The sequence below is a fragment of the Capra hircus genome, chromosome 3 (genome assembly GCF_001704415.2).
Source record: "Capra hircus breed San Clemente chromosome 3, ASM170441v1, whole genome shotgun sequence".
In the NCBI taxonomy this organism is placed as follows: domain Eukaryota; kingdom Metazoa; phylum Chordata; class Mammalia; order Artiodactyla; family Bovidae; genus Capra; species Capra hircus.
Genome location: NC_030810.1, coordinates 71943676 through 71952590, shown reverse-complemented (window position 1 = coordinate 71952590; position 8915 = coordinate 71943676). Strand labels below are relative to the sequence as shown.

The following is an 8915-nucleotide window of genomic DNA, read 5'->3' as shown; positions in this document are numbered from 1 at the left end:
CTGTAAAGGTTAACTGCAATGTATATAGGAAGGCAAAAATTGGCAGTGCTATAATTTATAATTTTTAGATCATCATACTTTGAAAGTCTTCCTGCTCCTTTCATACAGTTTATCCCCTGAAAAAGTTAAAGTGTTAGCCATTCGGTCGTGTCCGACTCTTTTCGACCCCATGGACTGTAGACCACCAGGCTCCTCTGCCCATGGGGTTTTTCAAGCAAGAATACTGAAGTGGGTAGCCATTCCCTTCTCCAGGGAATCTTCCCCAACCCAGGGATTGAACCCAGGTCTCCTGAATTGCAGGCAGATTCTTTACTGTCTAAGTCACTAGGAAAAGTGGACTTGATTTCATTGGCCAGTATAAATTAATTTTGATATGCACTCACAAATCCTGTGTTCTAAGAGTTAAAAGTAAATGTATCGTGTTATAAATATTTCTTGACTAATTGCTTCAGCTTAATTTTGAAATGTATTCATTCAACAAGAATTAATTGAATACTTTCTATGTGCCAGGCAGACATGTACAATTCTTTGGTTTAACTTCAGTCCTGCTGTTTCCATTATGTTGCCACAGAATCCACTCACTGGCACTGGTTAGGCAAGCCTCTCAAAACCCCTTGCTTTATTTTCTCTTGAAGATGATCATCAGACCGTGTATTTGGGTATGTTGTTGTGCTGGGCTTTGTATCAAATGAATTAGTCAGGAGTATTGTTTTCCATCCTCTTGATGAAAGGCAGCTTTCCCATTAAAAAAGCAAATCCCTTATATTAAAAAAAAAATGTTTAATAGAATGTTACTCTTTCCAGCTGGTTAAATTTAGAACACTGAAAAAAAAAAAAGTTTCACGAGACTCTTCTCCATGTCTGGGGTAGAGCATTTTCAACATGAGTGTCAGCTGGATGTGTTGGTATTTAACTCATACATCCACAAGCCTTTGTCCATTCACTGAAAGGGACCAAACCCTCCTGGTCCTCCTGGTTTGCATAACAGTGGGTGAAGATTGTGATGACAGATTTCAGGAAAGGGCCTGTGCCAAAACTGTTAGTATTTTCACTTCAAGTTTCAAATTGAAACATTCCCTGATCCTGTTGCAGGCCCACCCTTTCTGTTCTTTGAAGTAATTTGAAAGCCTGCAGTCTGTAACCAGTAAAAATGATACAAATAGTAAACGTATCCAGTTGCAAAAGGCAGCAATACATTCAGTTGAATCAATGTTTGTCTACTGAGCACAGGGCAGTATGGAAACCCACAGTCCAATAAGAAAGTAAAATGTTGATTTCCAGGAACATATAACCAGGTTGCCTCTCTTAAAGGAAGCTTTTTGGTGTCAGAGAACAGAAGGGCCCTTGGGCTGGCTTATGCAAAACCAAGGCTTTATTATAAGCAAGAGAAACAAAGTTGCTGGGTCTCAGTAAAAGAACATAACCAAGACCTGAGTGCCAACAGGAATCAGAATGGCTCTCCTTGTAGGTCCCAAGCCTCTGGCTGCCTCTTTTTCTATTTCATGCTGACTCTGTGCTGGCCAACTGTGTAAGCTTGAGACCAGGTAAGACTGTTTGTTGTACCTGTGAGATCACTCCTCCCCTTCCATGGGTATAGAGGTTTAGCTGGACCCAAGGCTGCCAGCCAAAGGCTATGCCTCTTTGCCTCCCATGCTGCTAATTGAAGCTGCTGACTAGGCTTTGGTCAAATGCAATACAGACAGGAGTGACCTTTACAACTTCCAGGTTATGCTTTTACATAGGAAAGAACTCCTTCTTTCCATAGAAGAGCTCCTCTTTGAATGGACAAAGAGCTCCTCTTTTCCTTTACCTTTACTGGCTAGGTGTGGCTGAAAGTGGCAAAACCGAAGCCGTTTCTTCAACCTGAAGATGGAAGCTGCCAGTAGAAAATGGCAGAGACACAAGGTAAGAGCCTGGAGGCCAGCTCCAAGGAGCCGTCAGGTTGGTTTTGGATGACTTGTGGGGGGAGGGGGGTGAGAGCACGGGGGTTGGTGGGTGTGTGAGTCACTCAGTCATGTCCAACTCTTTCCTGACTTCCACCAGGCTTCTCTGTGCATGGAATTCTCCAGCCAAGAATACTGGAGTGCGTTGCCATTTCCTCCTCCAGGGGATCTTCCCAACCCAGGGATCAAACATGGGCAGATTACTTACCATCTGAGCCAGGTTCAGACTGTTTAGGAAAGAGAAACCTGCTTCAGTCTTGTTTACGCTGGTGTTGTTTTGGTCTTTATGAAAGAAGCTGGAGCCTGGAACCTAACTAGTAAATCTGCTTTCTCTGCTTTTCTATGTATAAAATGGAAAATGACTACCTCGTAGCTTCTAAATCTGCTGCTGCTGCTGCTAAGTTGCTTCAGTTGTGTCCGACTCTGTGCAACCCCAGAGACGGCAGGCCACCAGGCTCCCCCGTCCCTGGGATTCTCCAGGCAAGAACACTGGAGTGGGTTGCCATTTCCTTCCCCAATGCATGAAAGTGAAAAGTGAAAGTGAAGTTGCTCAGTCGTGTCCGACTCAGCGACCCCATGGACTGAAGCCTACCAGGCTCCTCTGTTCATGGGATTTTCCAAGCAAGAGTACTGGAGTGGGGTGCCATTGCCTTCTCCTCTTCTAAATCTATAAGACCTAAATTGAGATGACCAACCAAAGATCAAACACCCAAGCAAGAGGGAATGTGCTGGTGGTCCAGTGGTTAGGACTTGGCACTTTCCTTGCCAGGGCTCTGGTTCAATCCCTGTTGAAGAACTAAGATCCTGCAAGCCTCATGGCAAAAACAAACAAACAAACAAACCCAAGCAAGAGAACTGATTGTCCCATCTTGGTCTTCTAGTCAGCTAGACTGAGAGGGGAGAGTTGATGGATATAAGCCTAGCTTCTGGGCTCACCCCATGGGTGGAGTGAATTTCAGGGGTCCTCAGAGAGGCCCATCTACTTTTTTGATCAGTGCTTCTGTACTGAGACTAAGTGTTCCTAGAGGTATATACGTATTCTTTTAGAAATGACTTATAACATGTAAATGTAAAGCATATGAATTAAGTGAGAAGGAAAGCTCAGAAATTGAAAAGGAAGCCAAGATCTCTCTCCCAATTAATAAGGTCTCTTGTGGACATGAGGGCAGGTCCGTGCTCCCAAAAAAATCTTCCAAGGCTGCTGGTTCTGCCGAGGAAGATGATGGTCCCAAGTAAAGAAGGAAGACTCTTTGGGCAAGGGTATTCAGGGAGCTGTGTACTGTTAGACCCTCAAACCAGAGAGAGAGGCGTTTTGGTAGGTAGGGGAGAGTGGAATGAAAGGAAGGGATGCCAGAATGAGGAAAAGTATTTGGGAGATATGGGTGGGTCATCCCCAGGGAATGAGGAAACAGTAAGGAAGAATGAAGCAGGGGATTCTTTATGTTCGTCATCTTCTCTAATCCTCTGTGCTCTCTCTCAGCCAGCATCCAGTAGCCAGCAGCAGGGAGTAAGAGTTACAAGAATAAACTCTAGAGCCCCCCTGAGCAATCTAGCAGACTGCTCTGCTAGAGGAGCCACAGTCTCTTCACTTTCGTCTGTAGAAGGGAAACAGTAGCATCATCTCACAGGATTATGTGAGGATTAACAGAGGTAACAATATATGGAAAGTGCTCAAAACAGTGTCTGACACAGGGTAAGTGCTATGTATCTTAGCTATCATTATCAGGCCTCGAATAATCATTATTATTCTTTCATTAAGCAGATGCTTATTAAGCAGATGTTTATTAAGCTTCTGCTTAGCACTGCCATCAAGAGACCCAGCTGAGTTAGGTAACTTGCCCAGAGTTTCACAATTAAGAATCACTGATGCGGAGTTTGGACCAAGTACATCTGACTCCAAAATAGGGGAATTCTTATCAATTTCACCAAACATGTTCCCTTTCTTCTTTTTCTTTCTTTTAATATGGTCATCATAGATATAAAAGAATTAATTTCTAAATTAAAGGGGCACATAGTCTAGTGAAACGAGAGGCTAGTCAATTATAGTATATGACCATTTCTATGACAGAGGTTAAAAACTAAAAGTCATGAAGCCCCCAAGAGGTATTTAACCATATAAGGAGGATCCAGGAAGGTTTCCTCGAGAAAATAGAGAGAAAGAAAGAGCAAAAGAGAAGGTAAAGCAGAAAAGGACGTATGGAAAAAAAGCTTTCTGGACACAGCTGTTTTGCTAAATTACTAAAAGTAAGTCATTGCCTAGAACATAGAATGTGAAGGTGAAATATATGAGGCTCAGAGTGTACCCCCTCCCACCCCTCCAGTAGTTATCAGTGAGACATTTCATGTGAGAAAGGCATTGTAAGAGATGTGTATCTTCATCCTGGAAGCACAGGTGCGTCTCACAAGAGTAGGACAAGACTGGGTAGGCTGCTGTTTTGGGATACATGTGCTTTTGGTTAAATCAAATATTAAAAAAACAAACATCTTGACTTTTCATGAATCAGTTCAGATAGTGAACCCTAAACAGGGGAAGCCATGATATTGAAGGCATGTACTGTGTCTTGCTCAGTGCTGTCTCTCTAGAGTCTAAAACAGACCCTGGCACACAGTAACCACCCAACAGATATTTGTCGAGTGAATAAATGTATTGGATGAGAAGATGCGTGCATTTTAAGAGCACTGTTTGCCAACCTTCACTTATCCTTTGTGGATTAACGTTGATTAGAATGGTACTTTTGGCTTACATCTGAAGGAGCTGACTAGTTATATATTAATCACTCTTTTGGATGGTTATAAAAATAATTCAGTAGTTCTCAGGAGGTAACTCTGCATTTTCTTTTAATTGAGGTCTATGCAGTAAAATTGACCATGTTGTTATTTAGTCACTAAGTCAAGACCAGCTCTTTTGTGACCCCATGGACTATAGCCAGCCAGGCTCCTCTGTCCATGAGATTTCCCAGGACATACTGGAGGAGGCTGGCATTTCCTTCTCCAGCGGATCTTCCTGACCCAAGAACTGAACCCGGATCTCCTGCATGGCAGGCAGATTCTTTGCCACTGAGCCACCTAGGAAGCTCTATAATCGACTATACCTCAATTTAAACTCATAAGTAAAAAGTGCACATCACTTTGTACTTGGGATTCATCTAGGAACCTTAAGGGATAGACAGAAAGCATGACCCCATCCTGTGGATGTAAATTGTAATAATGGGGATAACATGAAGAGGATCAGACTATTGACCCCAAAATATGCTGTTCTGGCATGTGTATATTTTGAAATGAAGGCAATTAAGAAACAGCAGACACAGGAGGAAACTACTGCTTTCCTCTTTTCTGCCTAAAATCAGGAAATAAATAACCCTTTGTAAAGGTGTCACCCCCTTCCCTCTCCTGTACTAAGAGACCCTTAATCACAAGAGACTCTTATCACTGGAGTTTGCATAGCAAACCTTACTAAAATCACCCTTATCTACATTCATATCCCTCATATATTTCCCTCCCCCCAATTTTATGCCACTAGAAGCCAGAACCCCTTTGTTTTATCTTGTTACTCTTCCACATTCATGGCCCTATGCTAAAATGGTATAAGCTCGAAAGCCTAGACACTTCTTTGGGATTTCACTTCTTTTCTGTGAAGCTTCCATGTGCAGTTCAATTCAGTTCAGTTCAGTTGCTCAGTCATGTCCGACTCTGCAACCCCATGAATCGCAGCACACCAGGCTTCCCTGTCCATCACCAACTCCTGGAGTTCACTCAAACTCACGCCCATCAAGTCAGTGATGCCATCCAGCCATCTCATCCTCTGTCGTCCCCTTCTCCTCCTGCCCCCAATCCCTGCCAGCATCTGAGTCTTTTCCAATGAGTCAACTCTTTGCATGAGGTGGCCAAAGTACTGGAGTTTCAGCTTTAGCATCCGTCCTTCCAAAGAACACCCAGGACTGATCTTTAGGGTGGACTTGTTGGATCTCCTTACAGTCCAAGGGACTCTCAAGAGTCTTCTCCAACATCACAGTTCAAAAGCATGAATTCTTCGGTGCTCAGCTTTCTTCACAGTCCAACTCTCACATCCATTCCCATGTGCATGCATCGTCAATTTTTTCTCCTGTTAATGTCTTTTGTCAGTTTCATTTGCAATCATCAGTGACCAAACCCAAGAGGGTAAAATCTTTTCCTCTCCTACACTTGCATTAAAGAAGGATGATCATTATTAAGGCTAATTGCATGATAAAGACCAACAGTGGTTTAACTAATGTATGCAAAGATAAGAGCATGTTAATAAATGTAAGATGAACAATTGAGAGTTTTTAATGAAGTAAGTACAATTTCACCTTGGAAACATAAGCTTAAAAATACTAATATATGATTATTAATCAATTTTTAACTTGTATTTGTTTTTTATAGAAGCTTTTTTTTTTCTTATAATGATGCCTTCAGATTTGCAGGATTTTAGTTCCCTGACCATGGATGAACCTGGGGCCCAGTCAGTGAATGTGCCAAGTCCTAACCACTGGATCACTAGGGAATTCTCTATGATTATTTAAACCTCACATAACCATAGGAAGAAAACATGCTTTTTTTTTCCTGTATAACTTCTGGTAAGACAGTAGTGAAACCAAACAATTCAAAGGCAAATTGCAATAGCCAAAACTGATGTTTATTGTTTAGATTTGAAATACAAGAATGCTTGTTACATTGCACTTCACTTTATTGTGCTTTGAAGATATTACATTTTATAGAAATTGATGGTTTGTGGCAACCCTACATCAAGCGGCTATGGGCATCATTTTTCCAACAGCATTTGCTCACTTCATATATCTGTCACATTTGGGTAGTACTCACAGTATTTCAAACTGTTTCATTATTATATTTGTTATGGTGATCCTTGATGTTACTTTTGTAATTGTATAACATGATGCCCATATAATACAGTGAACTTAATTGATAAATGTTGTGTATTCTGACTGCTCCATTGACCAGCCACTTCCTATCACTCTCCCTTTCCTTAGACAACTCCCTGTTCTCTGAGACACAACTATATTGAAATTAGGCCAATTAATAACCCTGTGATGGCCTTTAAGCATTCAAGTGAAAGGAAGAGTCTCACATGTCTCTCTTTAAATCAAAAGCTGAACATAATTAAGCTTAGTGAGGAATGCATGTCAAAAGCAGAGAAAGACTGAAAACTAGGCCTCTTGTGCCAGTTAACCAAAGAAGTTCTTGAAGGAAATTAAAAGTACTGCCCCAGTGAACTCACAAATGATAAGAAAGTGAAACAGCCTTCTTGCTGATATGGAGAAAGTGTTAGTGGTCTGGATAGATCAAAATACGCATGGCATGCCCTTAAGTCAAAGACTAACTCAGAGCAAGCCCTTAAATCTCTTCAATGCTAAGATGGCTGAGAAAGGTGAGGAAGCTGGAGAAGAAAAGCTTAAAACTAGCAGAGGTTTAAGGGAATAAACCATCTCCAATAATGTAAAAGTATAAGATGAAGCAGCAAGCGCTGATATAGAACCTGCTGCAAGTTATCCAGAAGATACAGCTAAGATCATTAATGAAGGTGCTATACGAAAAAGCAGATTTTCACTTCCTGGCTTCGAAGCTTCAAAGGACAGGTTGACTCTCTTGTTAGGGGCTAATGCAGTGGGTGATTTTAAGTTGAAACCAGTGTTCATTTACCAATCTGAGAAGCCTAGGGCCCTTAAGAATTAGGCTGAATTTACTCTGCCTGTGCTCTATAAACAGAACAACAAAGCCTGGATGGCAGCACATCTGTTTCCAACATGGTTTACTGAATATCTTAAACCCACTGTTGAGAGCTACTGCCCAGAAATAAAAGATTACTTTCAAAATATTACTGCTCATTGACAATGTACCTGGTCGCCTAGAGCTCTGATTGAGATGTGAAATGAGATCAATGGTGTTTTCAAGCCTGCTGACACAGCATCCATTCTGCAGCCCACAGATCAAGGAGTAATTTCAACTTTCAAGTTTTATTATTTAAGAAATACATTTCATAAGTCTGTAGCGACCATCAATTGGGGATTCCTCTGATGGATGGGAAAAGTCAGTTGAAAACCTTCTGAAAAGGATTCACCATTCTAGACGCCATCAAGAACATTGTGATTCATGGGAAGAGATTAAAAAATCAACAGTTACCAGGTTTTGGAAGAGGTTGATTTCAGCCCTCATTGATGACATTGAGGGGTTCAAAATGTCAATTGAGGAAGTGATTGCAATTGTGGTGGAAATACCAAGAGAACTAGGAGCAGAGCCTGACTAACCAAAGTGATGTAGTCTCAAGATAAAACCTGAATTGATAAGGAGTTGCTTCTTAGGGAGGAGCAAAGAAATTAATTTCTTGAGATGGCATCTACTTCTGGTTAAGATGCTGTGAAGAATGTTGAAATGAAAGCAAACGATTTCAGAAATCACATAAACTGAGTTGAAAAAATAGCAGCAGGGTTTGAGAGAATAGACCTCAATTTGAAAAGTTCTGCTATGGGTAAAATGCTGTCAGACAGCATTGCATGCTACAGAGAAACTGTTCATGAAAGGAAGAGTCAATCTGTGTGGCAGATGTCATTGTTTTATTTTATGAAATTGTCAAAGCCACCCCAACTTTCAGCAGTCACCACCTTGATCAGTATGCAGCCATCAACATCAAAGCAAGACCCTCCACCAGCAAAAAGATTATGATTCCCTAAAGGCTCAGTTGTTGGTCAACATTTCTCAGCAATAAAGTATTTTTTTAAGTAATGTGTGTGCACTGTGTTTTTAGACATACTGCTAGTGCGCATTTCATAGACTACAGTGTAGTATAAACATAACTTTTATATGCACTGGGAAACCAAAACAGTTGTGTGACTTGCTTTATTGCAACATTTGCTTTATAGCAGTGATCTGGAACTGAACTCATAATATCTTCGAGGTATGACTGTAATGCCTATAATTCATACCTATACCTGCTTCAAG

General features: G+C 41.2%; 1 pseudogene; it reads left to right on the top strand.

Moving 5' to 3' along the window:
• LOC108635622 lies at window positions 7010-8639 on the top strand (annotated as a pseudogene).